This window comes from Typopeltis vanoorti, chromosome 6 (assembly GCF_054136105.1).
Source record: "Typopeltis vanoorti isolate ZY-2024b chromosome 6, IOZ_Tvanoo_1.0, whole genome shotgun sequence".
In the NCBI taxonomy this organism is placed as follows: Eukaryota; Metazoa; Arthropoda; class Arachnida; order Uropygi; family Thelyphonidae; genus Typopeltis; species Typopeltis vanoorti.
Window position 1 is genome coordinate 140,121,510 of NC_143554.1, and position 21,332 is coordinate 140,142,841.

Here is a 21,332-nt window from a genome sequence, read left to right on the forward strand (position 1 = left end):
ACAGAAACCTAGGAACATACAGAGAGCAGAAACAGGCACTATATAAATATTATAGCGAGAATGAAAATTAGAGCAATTCCTGTTTCTCTCTCCCCCACCACACATACACACACACACACATACCTATGACAACCCCCCCTCTCAAAAATTATCACTACAAGAACACAAAGAAACAAACACACCATGTGTAAATCCAACCCTATTTGCACACAAAAAAAAAGTTAAACTGTAATAGTAGTCAAAGTCTTTCAAGCACGTACCAACAAACAGTAAAATCAATGCCTGGCTTGTGATCACTATAGGAACACAACCATGAAACCACCACCCTCTGTCATTTATTATCTTCTTCCGATAAGCTCTGCTAAGCTTCGAGGAAGAAAATTGCTAACTTGCAAGTATCTGTTATACACACTTCTAATGCGTTATAAATATTATATATATATATATAATTACTACAGCAACTCTGTATGCAATTCATCTGAGACATAAAAAAAAATTCTGTATAATCCTTATTGTAAATACTGTAAATATTATCATTGTATGTAACTTATACTGAAACATAATAAAAGGTTTAAAAAAAAATAAAGAAAAAAAAATATATACCCCGACATAATAAACAAAGCTCTCGACAAAAACAAGTACGCCGTCCTTATACTGCTGGAACTAACCAAAGCATTTGACACCTTGAACATGACATACTACTCACCAAACTATACTCAAGAGGTATAAGAGGAACACTGCATATATAGTTCAAGAACTACCTCTCAAGCAGAACAAAAGCAACAAAAATAGGTACATGTCACAGTCGGAGTATACAAGTAAAATACGGTGTACTTCAAGGTGCCATATTATCACCCACTCTATTCAACATATACATTAACGATGTTCATAACATATCCATAAGAAGTCAAATATTTCAATACGCAGATTACACTATACTACTATCAATCCACACAGACATTAACACAGCTCTCTACAATGCACAACAAGACCTAAACGAAATCACAACATACTTCGAAACGCAATTCTAATCAACGGCACCGAAACACAGATGTTGATAATACACAACCAGAGAATCATAAGCTCTGCACTGCTATCGATAAATTGTCACACATACCGCTGCATGAACAACCAAAATACCTGCCAATGTTCCGAAATCAAACCTGTAACACACTCAAAATACTTCGTTGTCCATATAGATTCCCACCTTAAATAGACAAAACATACAGCAAAACTCTTCCAAGTTAAAGACATTATTCAGTCCAACCTAAAAAACTCCAATAACAAGGTATCTGCGAATCCCTACTCAGATACGGAATAACAGTCTATGCAAATACATCAAACAGCCACCTAACAAAATTAGAAACACTACACAGGAAAATCGTGTCAGCAGTGATCTGGACACCTTACATGCAACAACCAATATCCCACAAGCACATGGCGATTCACAGAATTCTGAGCATTAAAAACCTGAAACACTACATGACATTAACAAGGAATTAATTCAACATCATCTATCGATACAACAGAAACACATATCCTATAACACGACCTACAACAAGTCGTACGGTTCTTTTGTAAGATCACATCAGATACCTATGCAACTCAACAACCTACCAAGAAAGTTAAAACACGTAGATAACTACAGAACATTAAAACACGAACTCTGGAAAATATACCAACAAAGTTAAGAAACCATTAACACTATTATACACATCATAAATCACTGGCATCCAATGCCTACATCTCATACATCAACAGTAGCAACAACACAAATAGTGAAGACTAAATCCCACTCTCTTCATAAAAGCTAACCCAAGCTTCGAAGTAGGTGGGATTAACTTGCCTCACTCATTTACAACTAATCATTATAAGCAAATGCAGAAATTTGTATGTATAATCACTCTTTCTCAAACTTTAAAAATATAAAATTAGAATAAAATAAAAAATAAAAAATTATACTAAACATTCTGTATAAACTTCATTGCTAATATTAGAAGAACATGTGTTGTAAATATATAATATAAAGGCAAAAAAGTATTATTAAAAATTTTAATTGGAACCCAAAGTAGGAATTGCAGCACTTAGTGCTGAACTCTGTAAAATTATAAGGTGCAATGTCACATAAGATGTTTATTGTATGTATAAATAATTTAGAAATCAGTAAAAAAATAATTATTTTTATTAAAAAAAAATAAAAAGAGAGCGAACTCCAGGGAGTCAGAGATTCATCGAGGGAGGCTACATACCTCACACACACCAGCTATCATACTTATTCTTGAATTCATTCACACTGCTTGCAGTCACCACATCCAATGGCAATCCATTCCAATCACGCACCACCCTCTGAGAGAAAAATCTGGCCCTTACACCCTTCTTGGCAGCTTTCATTCTCAACTTCCAATTGCATTATCATAAAATATATTTTTTTATATCAGTATCTTCATTATTGTTCTTTACTGACTGTTTTATTACATAATCTGCATTCTTTTATCATAAGGATTACATGTAGACCAATGAGGATAACAATAGTAATATTAATAGTAATAATAATATAATAATAATTTTTTTTAAACATTTTATTATGTCTCAGTATAACTTACATACAATAATAATATTTACAATATTTACAATAAGGTTCATACAGAATTTTTGAATTTCGAATATAATAATAATAATAATAATAATAATAATTTTTTTTTTATAAACGACTTATTTGTTTTTGTTTTTACAATGAAAATGATAAGGTTTATTATCACACAGAGTATCTGCACACACACAATGAAAAACATATTATCTTTTCTGTACAGTATGAAAATTCGATATACAAAATGCAGAGTACATTTTATAAATATGAATATACATTTTTTTAAACTAGCTAAATATGGATTGGCACCAATGTGCACACAATTCACGATACAATGCAGTAATGCAGCGTACACACACAATTCAATAATAATAATAATAATTTTTTTTTTTTTACATTTTATTATGTCTCAGTATAAGTTACATAGAATAATAATATTTACAGTATTTACAATAAGGATTATAAAGAATTTTTTTTTTTATGTCTCAGATGAATTGCATACATAGTTGCTGTAGTAATTATATGTATATACTATTTATAACGCATTACAAGTGTGTATAACAGATACTTGCAAGTTAGTAATTTACTTCCTCGAAGCTTATCTGAGGAAGATAATAGATGACAGAGGGTGGTGGTTTCATGGTTGTGTTCCTATAGTGGTCACAAGCCATGTGTTGATTTTACTGTTTGTTGGTACGTGCTTGAAAGACTTCGACTGCTATTACAGTTTAACTTTTTTTTTTTTTGTGCAAATAGGGTTGGATTTAGGCATGGTGTGTTTGTTTCTTTGTGTTCTTGTAGTGGTAGTTTTTTGAGGGGCGGGGTTGTCGTAGGTTTGTGTGTGTGTGTATGTGTGGTGGGGGAGAGATATAATAATAATAATAATAATAATAATAATAATAATAATAATAATAATAATAATAATAATAATATTATTATTATTATTATTATTATTATTATTATTATTATTATTATTATTATTATTATTATTATTATTATTATTATTATTATTATTAATTTTTCATTTATTTTATTTTATTTTATTTTTTTAAGTGGAGAGCTTGCAGTACGACTTGAATAGGTTGTCCGTGTGGGCGCGGTTAATAGGTCTCAGTTGATTACAAGCTGTGTTTGGCACTGCAGCTCCTTGATGATACTGTACTCCAGGATTTTCAATAGATGAAGCTAGAAATTTATGGGGGAGGTAGACAGAGTGTTAAAGTTTAGAGGACATATTGCTAAGGTAGCCCATAAGATTACTTGCTAGTGAAGATCATATTAACAGTAGAGATAAGGAAGTTGTTATTCAACTTCATAAAGCTTTGTTACGTCTACATCTGGATTACTGTGCTCAAATCTTATCCCTTGTTTCTTGGGGATGAGGAAACAGTCGAGAGGATTCAGTGGCTAGTGATGAATTTGGTGACTAGCCTGTGGAATATTTCCTATGAGGATAGATTGAAGGGGTGTGAAATGTAGAAGTTGGTTGAGAGGAGAAAGAGAGGAGATATGATAGAAACATTTAATTTGTTTAAAGGGTTGTATAGGATTGATGCAGGGTAAATGTTTCAGCACTTGGCTAGAAGGACCCGAACAAAGGGTCATTCCTGTAACTTGAATAAAGGTGTGGTCAGAAGGAGTGTGAAGACTAGATTTTTTGCTTGTAGAATGGTGAATGAGCGGAATGGGTTGCCAGAGTCAGTTGTGAGTACTTTTTTGTAAGAACTTTTGTGGGTAGATTGGGACTCTCGCAATGAGTCTTCAGACTCTATGGAGGTGCCTGAATTTGTTTTAATAATAATAATAATTTTTTGTTACATATGATACATACATGACACATATTTGATTACATATGATACAACATTACATACATTTGTTTACATTTCATACATATTTGAATATATATTTTTATTTAAAAAAATATTCAATTCCTTTTTATTATTATTATTATTCAAAATTATTATTAATATTTTGATTACATATTTACAACATATAAGATTACCTATTTACAACAGTTTTAGTTCTGTTTTTTTTTCTTCTAGCAATGAAATTCGTGCAGATTTTTTTTCCTGTATAATGTATTAATAATAATAATAATAATAATAATAATAATAATAATAATATAATTTTTTATTACATATGATACATACATTACATACATTTGTTTACATGTGATACATACCTTGCGTACATTTGTTTACATGTGATACGTACATTACATGCATTTGATGACATATGATACATATTTTTTTTTTTGTCTTGAATGAGATGTAAATTCTCAACTTTCATCACGAAGCTTATTTGTAAGCTTTTCTGAGAATGACACCAGTTAGTTATTATTTATTGGTTTGTTTGCTGTGTTGGGAAGCTACGAAATCAAATCTATATTTAATAAGTTTGATTTCCACTGAATTCGTTGATTGAGAAATTCGGACACACACACACACACACACACACACACACACACACACACACACACACACACACACACACACACACACACACACACACACACACACACACACACACACACACACACACACACACACACACACACACACGATAACTTGGAATGTCTAGATGCGTCGCTGAACTGGAAGTCTGAATATTTTGTGTTTCATTAAGTTTGTATGGTATTTTGGGTGCGTGTTTCTTGTTCATAGTATGTCCTTAGAGCTCTTTTCAGGCTATTGTAGTTTGTGAGGTTTCTGTACTCAAAAGGTAATTTGTTTATCATATCTGGGATGTAAAAGTTTCGCGTGGCCTTACTGTAGTGATTATTGTATTTATATGCGTAATAATTAGTTGTCTGAGGTCTTGTTATACGGGATGTATTTCTGACGGTTCTGTAGTTGGCATCGAAATAATGTTCTAGCAAAGCTGCATAGTGACATAAATGTTTTGCTGTCAGTTTTTTGTGTTCTGACATTGCAGTGTATATAAAGTCGTTATCGCCTCTTTGTTCCCAGAAGGTCTGTTTTATCATTTTGCACTGTAACGATATTAACCTATTTAGTTTGAAAGGTGCACAGAAATAATAATAATAATAATAATATTTTATTTTATTTTTATTTTTTAGTAATAATAATAGTTTTTATCTCTCAAATAATTACATGAATATACTAAAATTTAGGATTTTATGGTCTCTGCACCGTTTTCTATTAGTATGTTTAAAGAGTTGAAATTATAGGATTCACCTGCATTTTTTTGTCTGTTCATTTCGTTTTCTGATTTTACTTGGTATAATCGGTATAATCGGCTGAGTCGCAGTTGGCTGCTTTAGGTGCACTTCTTTGTTCTTCCTACAGAGTACGCACTTCCATTCCTCGCGTGTTACATCACAGTTATATTTATGTTGCCCGGATATTTCTGAAAAGCCGGCACATTTTAAGTGTAGAATCTACGGCATTTCGTATAAGTTATATTATTTCCTTCGGACGATAATTCCTCCAAGCATTTGATACACTTCATGACTCACCTTTCTTCCCTTAAGCAGTATGGAGTGATTGTAAAGATGGCGACGTCCTTCATTCTTCGCTCGTTGTTGACCACGGTCCTCTCTGTTCACTTTTCAACACCTCAAATTTGGTTTCTTCTTAGTCGATCTCGTTGAATTTTATATCACTGTCTTCGGTGTGATAAGTAGGGTTATTTGGGAACACATTCAACATAAAACATCATACATATATAATAATAATAATAATAATAATAATAATAATAATAATAATAATAATAATAATAATAATAATAATAATCAGCTAACGCCTTTTTATTCCCGTATACGGGAAGTAGGCGAGGCCATTTAGCCCTATCTAACTTTTGGAGGCTGAGTGGGCAGTTCAATCTCCACTGGTACCAATCAGAGATAGATGGCCCAAGGCTATCACTAATTAAGCAGTACTCAGTAAAGAGAGACGGCTCAAATGTGCCGCTATCTCGTGGTCCCTATCCCTAACACAATATATTTAATGACTAAAATAATCTGGGTTCTACGGTCGATTTTCCTGAGTTTACAGGACGAAAAACCTGAGTTTCCGGTTTCACTGAGCTACACAGGCTCTTAATAAAAGTTAGATAGGGCTAAATGGCCTCGCCTACTCCCCGTATACGGGAATAAAAAGGCGTTAGCTGATTTTTTTTTATTTTTATTATTATTATATATGTATTCTGTTTTATGATGAATGACAATAATAATATTAATAATAATATTTTTTTTCAGTAATTTTCTTAGTAATATGTTTATTTTATATTATTTTATATTATTAGTAATATTTTTAGTAATATGTCTCAGTATAAGTTACATACAATAATAATATTTACAGTATTTACAATAAGGATTATACAGAATTTTTTTTTTATGTCTCAGATGAATTGCATACATAGTTGCTGTAGTAATTATATATATATAATATTTATAACGCATTACAAGTGTGTATGTCAGATACTTGCAAGTTAGTAATTTCTTCCTCGAAGCTTAGCAGAGCTTATCTGAGGAAGCTAATAGATGACAGAGGTGGTTGTGTTCCTATACTGGTCACAAGCCAGGTGTTGATTTTACTGTTTGTTGGTACGTGATTGAAAGAATTCGACTGCTATTACAGTTTAACTTTTTTTTTTGCTGCAAATAGGGTTGGATTTAGAAAAACAAACACACCAAACATGGTGTGTTTGTTTCTTTGCGTTCTTGTAGTGATAATTTTTGAGAGGAGGGGGGTATTGTCATAAGTTTGTGTATGTGTGTATGTGTGGTGGGGGAGAGAGAAACAGGAATTGCTCTAATTTTCATTCTCGCTATAATATTTATATAGTGCCTGTTGCTGCTCTCTGTATGTTCCAAGGTTTCTGTTGTTGAACGGCAGTTTGTTTATCATGTCAGGTACGTAGAAGTTTTGGGTGGCTTTGCAGTCCTGATTGTTGTACTTATATGTTATGTAGTTTGTTGACTGTGGTCTTGTTATTTGATAAGTTGTTCTGGTTTCTCTATATGTTGGGCTGTAGTAGTGTTTTAAGATGACTGTGTAGTGGCGTAAGTGTTTCACCTTAAATATTTTGCGTTTTGTCCATGCTTCCTGCATAAGAGTGGATTCTTCCCAGAATATCAGTTTTATCATTTTATCTTGCAACCATTGTAGCCTGTTAAGTCTGTAGTCTGCGCAGAATGCATATGATGTGATTACATATCTTAAATTGTTTTTACATAATGCTTTATAGATTAGTATTTTTATGTGGGTTGGGGCAATATCTTTTAATCTGTATAGTTTGCTTGTTATTATCCTAAGCTTGGTATGTAGGTAGTTTGTATGGCTATTCCAACTTTGATCAGCATCGAAGTGAAGTACAAGGTAGCGTGTTGTTTTCACCTGTGTGATGGTTGTGATATTAGGTTCAGCATTCATCAAACATTCATCCTCCTATACACTTTGTGCATAGGAGGATGAATGTTTGATAGTGAGATATTTAGTTTCTATGGGCAGGGTTTGGGGGTTTTTGAATATCATTAGCTTTGTTTTTCCAGGGTTTATATTTATGCCGTTTTCGGTTAACCAGTTAGTGATTCGATTGATGTCGTGTTGCATATTTTTGTAAGCGATATTTGCATTGTTGTGAATGGATACTATGGCAGTGTCATCTGCATACTGGAAGATTTTACTTTTTAGGTGGGGAGTTGGCTTATGTCGTGTGTGTATATGTTAAATAGAATGGGAGATAGGACAGCTCCTTGCGCTACTCCACAGGTTACATGTACCTCTTTGCTGTTTGCTGATCCTATACGTGTAATAATAATAATAATAATAATAATAATAATAATAATAATAATAATAATAATAATAATAATAATAATAATAATAATAATAATCCCCCTCCCGAAGGAACACGACCTTGTAGTGATGGTGGGGCTTGCGTACTTCAGTGATGTTGAGAGCTATTCTGGCGGTAGCATAGCTGGCAGCAGGACCACCCTTGTCAGACAGGTCTCAACTGAGGAGCCAGACTAACAGTGTCCTATCCCCCATCTTAATGGTGAAAAGGAAGAAGGGATCCGGGCGTTGAGTGATCAAGGACTGGATCCTGGGCATTAGGCGACAAGATAATGTGGATCCTGGGCATCAGGTGACAAGTGGGCTACAGGACCCAGCTCTCTTTGCTGGGCAATCAGGGCAGGAAGCTGAAAATCGACTGGAAGAAACCAAACCTAAAAAATGTACTGTAGAAGAAAACACAGAAATTATGAAATGTTTTTACAGATCAACACCAGAAAAACTAGGTTTCAGAAAGCGTATTTAATTTGGAAACAAAAATTCCCAGATTTGGTCCATAAGTCTTTGTTCTGCAATAACAGAACAAAGACTTATGGACGAAAAGAATTTCATTTTCCGTAAGAAAAATATTTACTGAACTTCAACTGCAAGAGTTACGTAATGAACCAACAACTCCAATAACACAAAATCACCAGGAGATAGCTATATCAAACTTTGAAATTTAACTCAGTAAACATCAAGCTGACGACATATCTCAGAATGGTTTGACAGAAGGGCAGTGTAAAATGAAGTCAAGGATATTGGAACGTATGAACTCCATGAATGAGCGTATAAGACTACCACCATTAAAAGCTTTACAACAATCTAAGCTAAAACAGCTCCTCTTAGATGCTAATGCTGTAATTGAAACCATCACAACTAACAGTATAAAGGAAACAAATCAGCTGCTATACAGCACAACCTATATCATTTCAGTAATGCTTGGTTGCATATCGAAAGAGCAAAACTCGAGGATGAAACGAAAAGGTCAACAGGTTTCGAGCTGACCTAAGCAACTTAAAGAGTTTTAAAGAAGAACGGTTGAAAAATAATGACATCAAAAACAAACTGATTAACACATATAATTTGTCCAACAAAACTATTGCTGAAGTTACCGAAGAGCTAAAACAAAGAATTACAGCGACTGCATAGAAAATTCAAGATATGATGCAAGAATAAATCAATATGTACAAATTGTGCAATGTCGACAGAACCAACGTCCGTTCTTGTAGTCTCTCCAGAGAAATCCAAATGCAAACCTTCATTCACCCGGAAAAGAAGAAACACTAAAATTTTGGAAGTCAATCTGGGATAATCCTATTGAACACAATGAAGTTCCTTCATGGATTAATGAAATAGAATCAGAAATGAAGCAAAACCAAATGGAAAATGCTACTATCACTAAAGAAATGGTCAGTGCTCAAGCTAGAAAATTAAAAAAAATGGTGTGGCCCTGGCAAAGACAAACTACATGGATTTTGGTTAAAATATCTAACCAGTCTACATGATCGAATGGCAGAACAATTTAATTATTTGTTGCAGTCTGGCTCAGTGGAAGACTTGATGATGTCTGGGCGTACTTTTCTCTTCATGAAAGATAAGGATAAAGATGCAGACCCAAGTGATTATTGTCCAATAACATGCCTATCAACTATGCTTAAGCTTTTCACTGCAAGCATAGCAAATTCCATATACCACTGCTTATCAGATAATCAGATTTATCCGATTGGACAAAAAGGCAATTTTCAAAAATACAGAGGTAAAAAAGACCAGATGCTTATTAATAAAATGATTCTCAGGAACTCAAAAAGACGTAAAACTAATTTAATCCTCCATGGATAGACTACAAGAAAGCATTCGATACCCTCCCACACTCCTTGATCCTAAAATCACTAAAACTATTTGGAATTAGTAAAAACATATGTTCGTTTCTGTCTACTGCTATGAAATCATGGAAAACAACATTAATAGTGAATCATGAACGATTTGGAGATATCAGCATTAAACGTGGAATTTTCCAACGTGATTCCTTGTCACCATTGTTCTTCAACATTTCTTCGATACCTTTGTCAATGATTCTGAAGAAAAGAAAACATAGATATGAAATTCATAAATGTAATATTAACATTTCCCATATGTTGTATACGGATGACTTGAAGCTATATGGAAAATTGTCCCAGCAAATAGATTCTTTATTGAACACAGTTCGTATTTTCAGTCAGGACATAAAAATGGAGTTTGGTTTAAGTAAATGCGCAATATTAACCAATTAAACGCTGAAAAATTAATGACACTAGCGATTTTAATTTTGATCAAGAGAAATATATAAAAGAAATTTCAGCTGACGAACACTATAAATTCTAGGAATATTAGAAGCCAATGATATTCTCCACTCGAAAGTTAAACAACAGGCAGCATCAAAATACATCAATAGAGTTAGAAATATTCTGAAAACAAAACTAAATGGATTAAACACAATTAGAGCCATGAATTCTTTGGCTATACCAGTGATCCGATACACAGCTGGCATAATAAATTGGACAAAAGAAGACCTGGACAAACTAGACCGCAAAACTAGAAAACTAATCACTATGCATCATGCATTACATCCACGAAGTGATGTTGATCGTGGTACCTACCGAGGAGAATAGGTGGACGGGGTCTGCTGCAAGTGAGACAGACTGTGGAATTAGAAGAAATTGGTTTAAGAAATTACATGGACAATAGCTCTGAGCCAATGCTTCAAGAAATTACACAAGTGGGCCTTCTAAAAGCAACAGAAAACAAATCCGATTACAAAAAGGAACAACAAAATATCTGATATGTGCGCCGGAAAAATGAACCCTTGCATTGCCAATTTGTTCGAGATACTGAGGAAAAAATTGACATGAACAAGAAATGGCAATGGCCTCAACACGGATACATTAAAAAAGAAGCAGAAGAATTTATTCTAGAAGCTCAAGAACAGGCATTTCAAACTAATGCAATCAAAGCAAAAATTTTCAATATCAAATAACAGAAAATGCTTATTGTGCGATCATAAAGATGAGACTGTAGAATATCTAATCAGTGCCTTCAGCAAAATAGCTCAAACTGACTATAAATACCGCATGATCATATGGTCAAATAATTCATTGGCATATATGCAGAAAATATGGCTTTCGTACTTCTGATAACTGGTGGCAGCATAAAATAGAAACAGTATTGGAAAACGAAATAGCAAAATTTCTCTGGGATTTTCGAATACAAACTGATCGGCATTTAGCAGACAATAGACCTGAGATCACAATTGTCGAACACCGACAGGTTTGGATTATCGATATCGCAGTACCCAGTGATAACAACATCAACAACAAAGAACTGAAAAAAATTACTAAATATCGAGATCTGGCAATCGAAATGGCCGACTGTGCCTTAAACACACCAACGTCATTCCAATAGTTATCGGTGCACTTGGTGCAACTTCAAAGAAGTTGTCCAACTATTTACATCAATTAAAAATGAATGAAGTGGCCCCATGTGACCTACAAAAAACAGCATTACTTGGAACAAGCCATAGTTTATGACGCTACGTGACGGATTATTCTTAGATTCTTGGGTAGAATCTGAATTGTCCTGAATCACCAGTCAAATTGTAGTTTGAATATCTTGTTTTGACTTTGTATCAATTATGTGAATAAAATAATAATAATAATAATAATAATAATAATAATAATAATAATAATAATAATAATAATAATGAATTCTGCTGATTGTATAGAATTTCGAATACTTTCTTACGCTGCCTAGGATTCCTTAGCAACTAGTAATTTCTCTACAATTTTATTGAAAGTTTAAAATAATAATGATGTAGAAGAAGATCTCAAATGTGCAGGCTACACTGAGCTATGTGTCAACGGTTTCATGTAAAAATATATTTGCTGTATTAAACATTACTGTAAAAAAGCAAAGCTGTTATAGCAACCACAAATCTAAGAAGATATTAATTAAATGAAGTTTATGTCATTAAAGAAAAGTTATTAATATGATATGCCAACATGACCTTTTGAAAGGAAAGATGGATTATTACTCTGTACAGAATTTAATCAGAGCAAAGAAGTTAAATAAGGAGATACCGTTGTGATAATTGGATGCAGTTGTCATAACGTGCCTGCTCCATTTGCCAAATTTTCTTTACTGTTTAGAATTAAACATTAAATATACGGAGCATCAAGAATTCAGATAACCGTAGCATAAATGTATTTCGTAAACTGATTATTATCCTTAAATGCTCCTAAAGTATCACGTGTGTTTATATATTTAAACCGTTAGCTTTTGGTGTCCTTCATCAAAGAACGTGCAAATCTTGTAAGGAATCAACAGACACCATAGTGTGAGGAACAAAGGACCTTGTTACCTACCTTCATAAGATTAAACTTTCTTCCGCTAACTTCCATGATTGAAAAATTCTACGGGATTTACTGTCATACAGTCAATGATAATATTGAACTATTCTTACTTTAGGCACGTAATGGGGTCCTAGACTGTTCTTGGGAAGACTTTGCTTGAGCTCACTGGACACTGCAATTCATCCCAAAGATGTCCAACTGAATTGACATCACGGCTCTCTGGGGACCACTCAAGTGTGGTTATCTTTGTTGTAACTGTTAATATTTGGTCGCTTTACACTAAATACGAGAACTTTTCTTTTGGATTTATTAGTGGATCGTAGTTCTTTATAAATATATACAATCTTCCACAAGTTTCGTCAGCTTAAGTCTGTCTGGCTTCTTCCAGAGAAGAAATGGGAATGGGTACAATAACGTTAAATGTTAAAAAACGAATGGAGTAACAACAGTTAAATTAATTAAAATTGAAATGACGCGTAACATCAAGAGTATGGAGCGTGAAGTCTTAGTCATTGTTTGTTGATCGCGTTTTATAGTTTTTCGCGAATTTGAATTCTGCTAAACATAGTGAATTTATTAACCTTTTCCAAATGTCTTTTAGTATCATATCTTCCTTTCTGTTGAGATTGTCTTCTGTCCGGAGTACCACTGCAGCTTCTTTAAAGTTTCTACATCTGAAATCTTCTTTAGTGTACGGCATGGAGCTGTTATCCCAATCGATGGAGTGGATCGAAATCGAAAAATGATGGGCTAACCCTGAGGTATCTGTTCTGTTGCTGTTGACATCATCCATATGTTTATCTTTTCTGATTTCTAGCCTTCGTGATGTTTGGCATATATATAATTCATTCCACAGGAACATGGGATGTTATATACACCTGCTACTTGTTGCAGGCGATGCTGTCCTTAGAAGATCTTAACAATGGTCGTGTAGTTTGGACAGGTCTGAAGGGCTAAATCTGAAGATTAGCTCTTCAAACCAATTTTTGCTATTTTGTTGAAACTGAGCCGGCATAAGGTATGCAATAGACGATGTACACTGCGTGACTGGAGGTTGTCGCTATGGATTGTTTCTATTGAGCATCTTTTGGATTATATTTTGGATCATTTGGATTTTTTTTGTAACCATTACTGACAAGAGTTTATGATATGAGTGAGAGTTTTCATCAGGCAGATCTTTTTATTCTGCAATGATATTTATAGCTCTATTTTTAAGCATATGTATAACGCTACGTTTTTGACATGATGGAGAGTAGATTTAAGCTAAAGATAACGTTCACCGTAAAACTCGAAGCTGACATCCTATCCAAAATAAATCCGAAACCATTAGTCTGGTGGAGATACATGGACGATATCTTCATCATTTGGAAAGACACAGAAAATGCCTTACATGAGTTCCTTCAAAAAATAAATTCTTTCAACTAAAAAATCAAGTTCACTTTAGAGTTGGAAAATATTACGTTTTCAATTACCTTTTTTGTACACCCAAATAAAACAACAAGGGAATGGACAAATCAAGCTCACAATCCACCGCAAACCTACAGACACTGGACGTTATATTCACTTTAAAGCCACTCACCATCATGCACAAAAACTTTGCATTATACATATGCTTAAAATAGAGCAACAAATATCATCACAGAAGAAAAAGATCTGCTTCATGAACTCTAACTCTAGTCAGAAATGATTACCCAAAAATATAATCCGAAAGATTCTCAATAGAAACAACCCACAGTGACAACATTCAGTTACGCATTTTACATCGTCCATTGTTATACCTTATGTCGACTCAGTTTAAAAAAAAATAGCAAAACATAATGAGGTTTTTCAACATCAGGGTTGCCTTCAAACCTATTCAAACTACAGGACAAATGTTAAGATCTCCTAAGGACAGCACGCCCTCTTCGGGTGTATATAACATCCGACGTTCCTGTGGACTGAGTTATATGGGCGAAACATCATGAAGGCCCTGAACAAAAAAAAAAGAACATAGAGGGGGATATCAACAACAAAAGAACAGCTACCTCAGGATTAGCCCATCATTTCTCGATTTCGAACCACTCCATCGATTTGGACAACAGGTCCATGCCGTATATTGAAGAAGATTTCAGATGTAGAAACTTGCAAGAAGCTGCAGTGGTACTCCGGACAGAAGACAATCTCAATAGAAATTAAAGCATGATACTAAAAGACATTTGGAAAAGCTTAATAAATTAACTATGTTTAGTAGAACTCAACTTCGAGAAAAACTATAAAACACGATCAACAAACAATGACTAAGGCTCTGCGCTCCATGCTCTTAATGTTAAGAGTCATGTCAATTTTAATTAATTTAATAGTTATTACCCCATTCTTTTCTTAGCATTTAAGGTTAGTGTACCCATTTCTTTTCTAGAAGAAGTCTAAATGACTTAAGCAGTCGACACTTCTCCAGGATTGCATATATTTATAAAGAGCTATGGTCCAGCAATAAAACCAAACGAAAATTTCGCATATTTATGTGGTTATGTTTATTTCCACAAACGACGTAGTTAGAGCAGTAGCCTTATGACACGTTGCATTGTCGTGCTGAAAGAGGCAATGGTCAGTTACGTAGAAATGTTGCAATGAAGAAAGCATTGCATTGTCAAGAATGTTCAGTTACTTTTAGCAGTTCCCATCATTTCTATGCACCATAAACAGAGGTCCGAGGCCAAACCAATGAAATCAGGACCATACCGTTACCCCCACCTCTCCAAATTTCATAGTTTGTTTAAGTACCCTGATAAGACCGTTCACCGGGCATCCGTCACATCTACACCGTCCGTCTGCTCTGGATAGGGTGTAGCATAATTCGTCGCTCCATAACCTAGCATTCAAAACTTCTCAGCGCACTGAAGATGCATCTTGTACAACTGAAGTCGACGCTGATTGTTTGTTCGGGATATGTAGGATTGAAAATTGTGGTCCTGCCATGGAAACCCATGCCGTGAGCCTTGGTGCTGAATGCGTTTTTGTAGACTAGTGTATCTATCGATGTCCGGGAACTATTCATTCAACGTTTAGTTTAAGAATAGAGAATTTTCGTATTATTCAAAATAGCACCATACTTTCATGTTCGATGAGTGTGATGGGTCGGCCATTGCTCGTAGCACTTGTAGTTTAAAAGTTTGTTAGTTTCCTTCTCGCATCCATTTCAACTAGACGCAGTTGCACTGATTTCGGAGCATCATATTCCTCCAATTGATACCAGATACAAATCCTTTAGTTGTTACATAGCAGGATGCACCTTGCCCATAACCGAGTTCCTTTACGTCCTTCCAGGCAGTGTATATAAAATAGTTATAGTTATATATTTATGTATCCTACGATTTTTAATGCCTCGGAACTATGAACAGTGTTTCCTAGGAATAGGAAACACTGTTCAGATAATATGATAAATGAATTACCATTCGTATAACTTATTATCTTGCGTAAAAATTAAATTAAACTATTATTCCTTTCAATATAAATAATTTAACAGAGAGAGAGAGAGACAGAGAGAGAAGGAATTTCCACTGGTGTTTTAGTTTAGGCAAAACTAGTAGAATCAAAAACAATACCACAACCCTAACTGAATGCTTCACTTACCTCCTTTACAGCATTTTCTATTGCGAACGCTGGTAGAATCATTTCCAGTATCGTAAGTAAACCATAAAAGAGATACTTTATCAGCATACGAATGTTTCTTTTTGGACTGACGACTTCTCCATACACACCAGGTAATGAAATACAGCATCCTGCACTTTGCGCTGCGTAAAGAGCAAATATCATTGGTGAGAAAATCAAATCAAGTCGGTTCACGAGATTGTAGCAAGCCATGTAACGTAAGCGTAGGGTTTGCATCTGTTGACAAAAATCCTTAAGAGAAACTCCTTGACTCTGTACGTGGATCAAAGCAAAGTCTATTGAGCGAACACAGAAACGAACGAAGATTGCAAACATCGTCATCCATATTGGGATAAACATTGTTGGAATAATGTTGGAACAAGCAAATACTATAGTGTGTATAGAATGTATCAAAGCATCACTGGTTCTTGGAAAAGAAAAAAGAAGACCAAAAGATAAATAAAGGGAAACGTATATTACAAACAACCCAATTAGGACGATTATCGAAATTATTTTAAAAACCTTCATAGAACGACGATATGCTTTTGTTAACTTCATTTCTTGCTCTATGCGACAAAAGTCTTTGATTAATTGTGCAAAATTGGAACCGTGAAAATATAAATTGAGTCTAGAAACAACTGCAATTATCACCACAGAAAACTCGTATATAATTTTCCGAACAACGGTCATACCTTGAAAATTCTTTTTAACAGAAGGATGTACTGAAATGCGGTATAACGGATATGCTATGGACAAGAATACCCAGCATATCATGTATCCTACTAATAAGCTGCATTTCTTGAAACGTAAGTTATGTGCTTCGTTAGATCTGAGACCACGAGCTAAATAAACTCCAAAGACAACTTGCGTGCGAGCAATTGCTCGAAATGTATCGAAGAACGGAGAAGAAGAAATACTCGAATGTATATTTACAGATGGAATGCGAATATCTCGCCTAAAGTTGCTCAATGAAGACATCTGTGCTACTGATGAGTGTTCACACCTCGAGAATACGATGGTTGCAGGAATCACGTGCTGAACAGATCCAGAGAGCGCAGCATGTATACCTTTATGCACCCTTTGTTTAAATTAAGACATCAGTTCGTCTCCCACAACGACAATGATTTTATCGACTTGAGAAGAAAATCCATAAAATAAAACGTGTTGCGTTTCTCTCTCTCTCTCTCTCTCTCTCTCTCTCTGTCTCTCTCTCTTCTATATCGATAAATTTCATCATCTGCAGAAAATTGAGTCACGTTTTGTGTAGAAGGTTTTACACCGAGTAAATCATTTATTAAATTTTTAAAAGCATCGACAAGCTCTTGTTGTATAAGCGTTACTCTCGAGACTACAAGTTGAGATCTGTGCAAAGAGGCGTCCCGTCTGACCTACCATCCGTGTAACCGATGTACAGTCGAAATGTTGAGGTTACAACACAATAAACATAAAAATAGGTTTACTGTTTCCAACTGATTTTCTATTATTTGGATTATTATTTAAATATTAATAAATAGTAATTCGCCGATACTTTATATATTTACTATATTCGGCACGAAACGCTCTGATTTCAATCTTTGAGTTTCTTATTCGGTTTTAAAACAATGTGGGATTTAATATCCCCTTAATTTGAATAATGTAAATATTGTATTTAATTTTCCTAAATCATTATTGCTAATCAGCTAAATTAAATTATTTATTAAATTTCCAATTATTTTTGCGCATAATTTTAATATCATGCAAAGCTGATATAATCTCTTGAAGTTGTTCTGATTCACTTGTGTGCTTTCTTAAAAAGTTTCAAGAAACCGCTGAAAGTGCTTTATCCATGATGGTATTCGATTCTGTAATAGCGCTGTTGGTAAGAAAGCAGATATCCAATGTAATTGACTATCGAGATGATCTGTTTTTTGTAAACCACATCTTTATTACATCTCACAATTTCTCATAGGAAAGGCATGTGGTGTACTTCTTTATTTTATAATACTTTCTAAATAGAAGGGGAGCTAACAGATTTTCTTTCAGTTATCAAAAGTGTATCGTACCTGAAACGAAATTATATGAACTGAGTAATAAACTTTCTTTTCCAACAAGCATCTTTCTGATTTCGCTGTACTCTATACTCTGTACAGAGTACAGCTAATTTCAAATTTGATATCTAGTTCCTGTGATATTCTCAGAACGAGCATAATTTCATACTTCGATGCTAGTATTACTTTAAAAGGGTGGTATCGTTTTAACTTTAATTAAAGAAGAATTGACATATCGAAGTATATTCAAACTTACTCTTTTTGAATATGAATACCACTGATCTGCCTCTAAGGCAATAAAAGGATATAAATATATAGAAGTGGTATTTCAAACATATAGCGTCATGCGTATCAGAAATACCTAGTTCCTTGTAAGGAACTAGATATTTCTACTTGCTTGTAAGCAGACACTTATTTGTCTTGAACTCCCTTAAGAATTCAGACAGTGATATCCGTGCTTAGTTTTATTAACAATTTCTCTGAGTATTCCAATTTAAAATTTAATATTGTGTGTATTGTATTTGTGTCGATTATGTTCTTCTTTCATATGCATGTGTTAATAGCAGTGGAACTAAGGAATTTTTTTTAATTATTTTAAAATTAATTATTTTATTTATCTATTTATTTTTTAATTTTTTTTAACATTTTATTATTTCTCAGATAAATTACATTCATTATATGAACACAGTTATGTATAACAAATACCTTCTCGTACATAAAGTTTTATTATTAAATAATCATAATAACAATAACAGATGATTATTACAGATGTTTCTTTGCAATTTTACACTCTTATATATACAACAACAATGGATATAATCACACTATATTGCATACTTTTGTTACAGTTATCACATACATTATATACATTTGATTATATATGATACATTATTTACATTTGTTTACATATGATGCTTACATTACATAAATTTGTTTACATATAATAAATACATTACAAACATTGGTTTACATGTGATATGTGCATTACATGCATTCGGTTACATATGATACATCTTGGATGAGAACTAATTTCTCTACTTTCATCCTCGAAGCTTATTTGAGGATGACACCAGTTGGTTATTATTTATTGTATTTTTTGCTGCGTTTTGAAGCCACGAAATCTATGGTTAAGATATTCGCACGCACGTGTCTGTGTGTGTATGTCTTGATCAATATTTTGTGAATGTCTTGATGTGTAGCTAACTGGAAGCCTGAAGGAATATATTGTGTTTCATTAAGTTTGTATGGTATTTTGGGAGCGTGTTTCTTGTTCGTAATATGTCCTTAGAGCTCTTTTCAGGCTATCATAGTTTGTAAGGTTTCTGTATTCAAGAGAAAATTTGTTTATCATGTCTGGGATGTAGAAGTTTCGCGTGGCCTTTCCGTAGTGATTATTGTATTTATATGTGATATAATTAGTAGTCTGAGGTCTTGTTATACTGTATGTATTTCTGACTGTCCTGTAGTTGGCATCGAAATAATGTTTTAGCAAAGCTGAATAGGGACATAAATGTTTTGCTGTCAGTATATAAATTTAAATTTAAATAATATGTTTGTGCATTTCACTACAATAATACAATAATAAAACACACAATTCTGAACACAATGCAACAACAACAACAACATTTTTGATAAAGTTTATTATCACTTTAACATAATAATAATAATAATAATAATAATAATAATAATAATAATAATAATAATAATAATAATAATAATAATAATAATAATTATTATTATTATTATTATTATTATTATTATTATTATTATTATTATTATTATTATTATTATATAGAGTAACCAGAACAACATATCAAATAACAAGACCACATTCAACAAACTACATAACATATAAGTACAACAATCAGCACGATAAAGCCACCAGAAACTTCTATTTACCTGACATGATAAACAAACTGCTGTTCGACAACAGAAACCTAGGAACATTCAGAGAGCTGAAACAGGCACTATATAAATATTATAGCGAGAATGAAAATTAGAGCAATTCCTGTCTCTCTCTCTCCCCCACTACACACACACACACACACAAACCTATGACAACCCCTCTTCTCAAAAACTATCACTACAAGAATACAAAGAAACAAACACACCACGTCTAAATCCAACCCTATTTGCACAAAAAAAAAAGTTAAACTGTAATAGCAGTCGAAGTCTTTCAAGCAGGTACCAACAAACAGTAAAATCAACACCTGGCTAGTGACCAGTATAGGAACACAGCCATGTAACCTCTGTCATCTATTATCTTCCTCAGATAAGCTCTGCTAAGCTTCGAGGAAGAAAATTACTAACTTGCAAGAATCTGTTATACACATTTGTAATGCGTTATAAATATTATATATATATAATTACTACAGCAACTGTGTATGCAATTCTTCTGAGACATAAAAAAAAAAATTCTGTATAATCCTTATAATAATTACTGTAAATATCATCATTGTATGTAACTTATACTGAGACATAATAAATTTTTTATTTATTTTTTTAAAATAAAAATAAATAAATAAATAAATAAATAAAATAAAAATTATTACTATTATACTCAAGATAACTATTGTATACATGTATGTGTAAATATTTTAGCAGTGAAAAAAATATTATTTATTTAAAAAAAAAATTATTATAATTTAAAAATATTAATAACTCGCCAGTAGTTGTTATTCACAATTTTAATGTATTATAAATATTATGTATATATATATATATATATATATACGTGTATATAAAACTATTGTTGTATCTATGTATGTAATTTATCTGAGACAATAAAATGTTCAAAAAAAATTATTATTACTATTATTATTATTATTATTAGTATTATTAATTAATTTATTTTTTAAACATTTTATTATGTCTCAGATAAATTACATACATTGATACAATAATA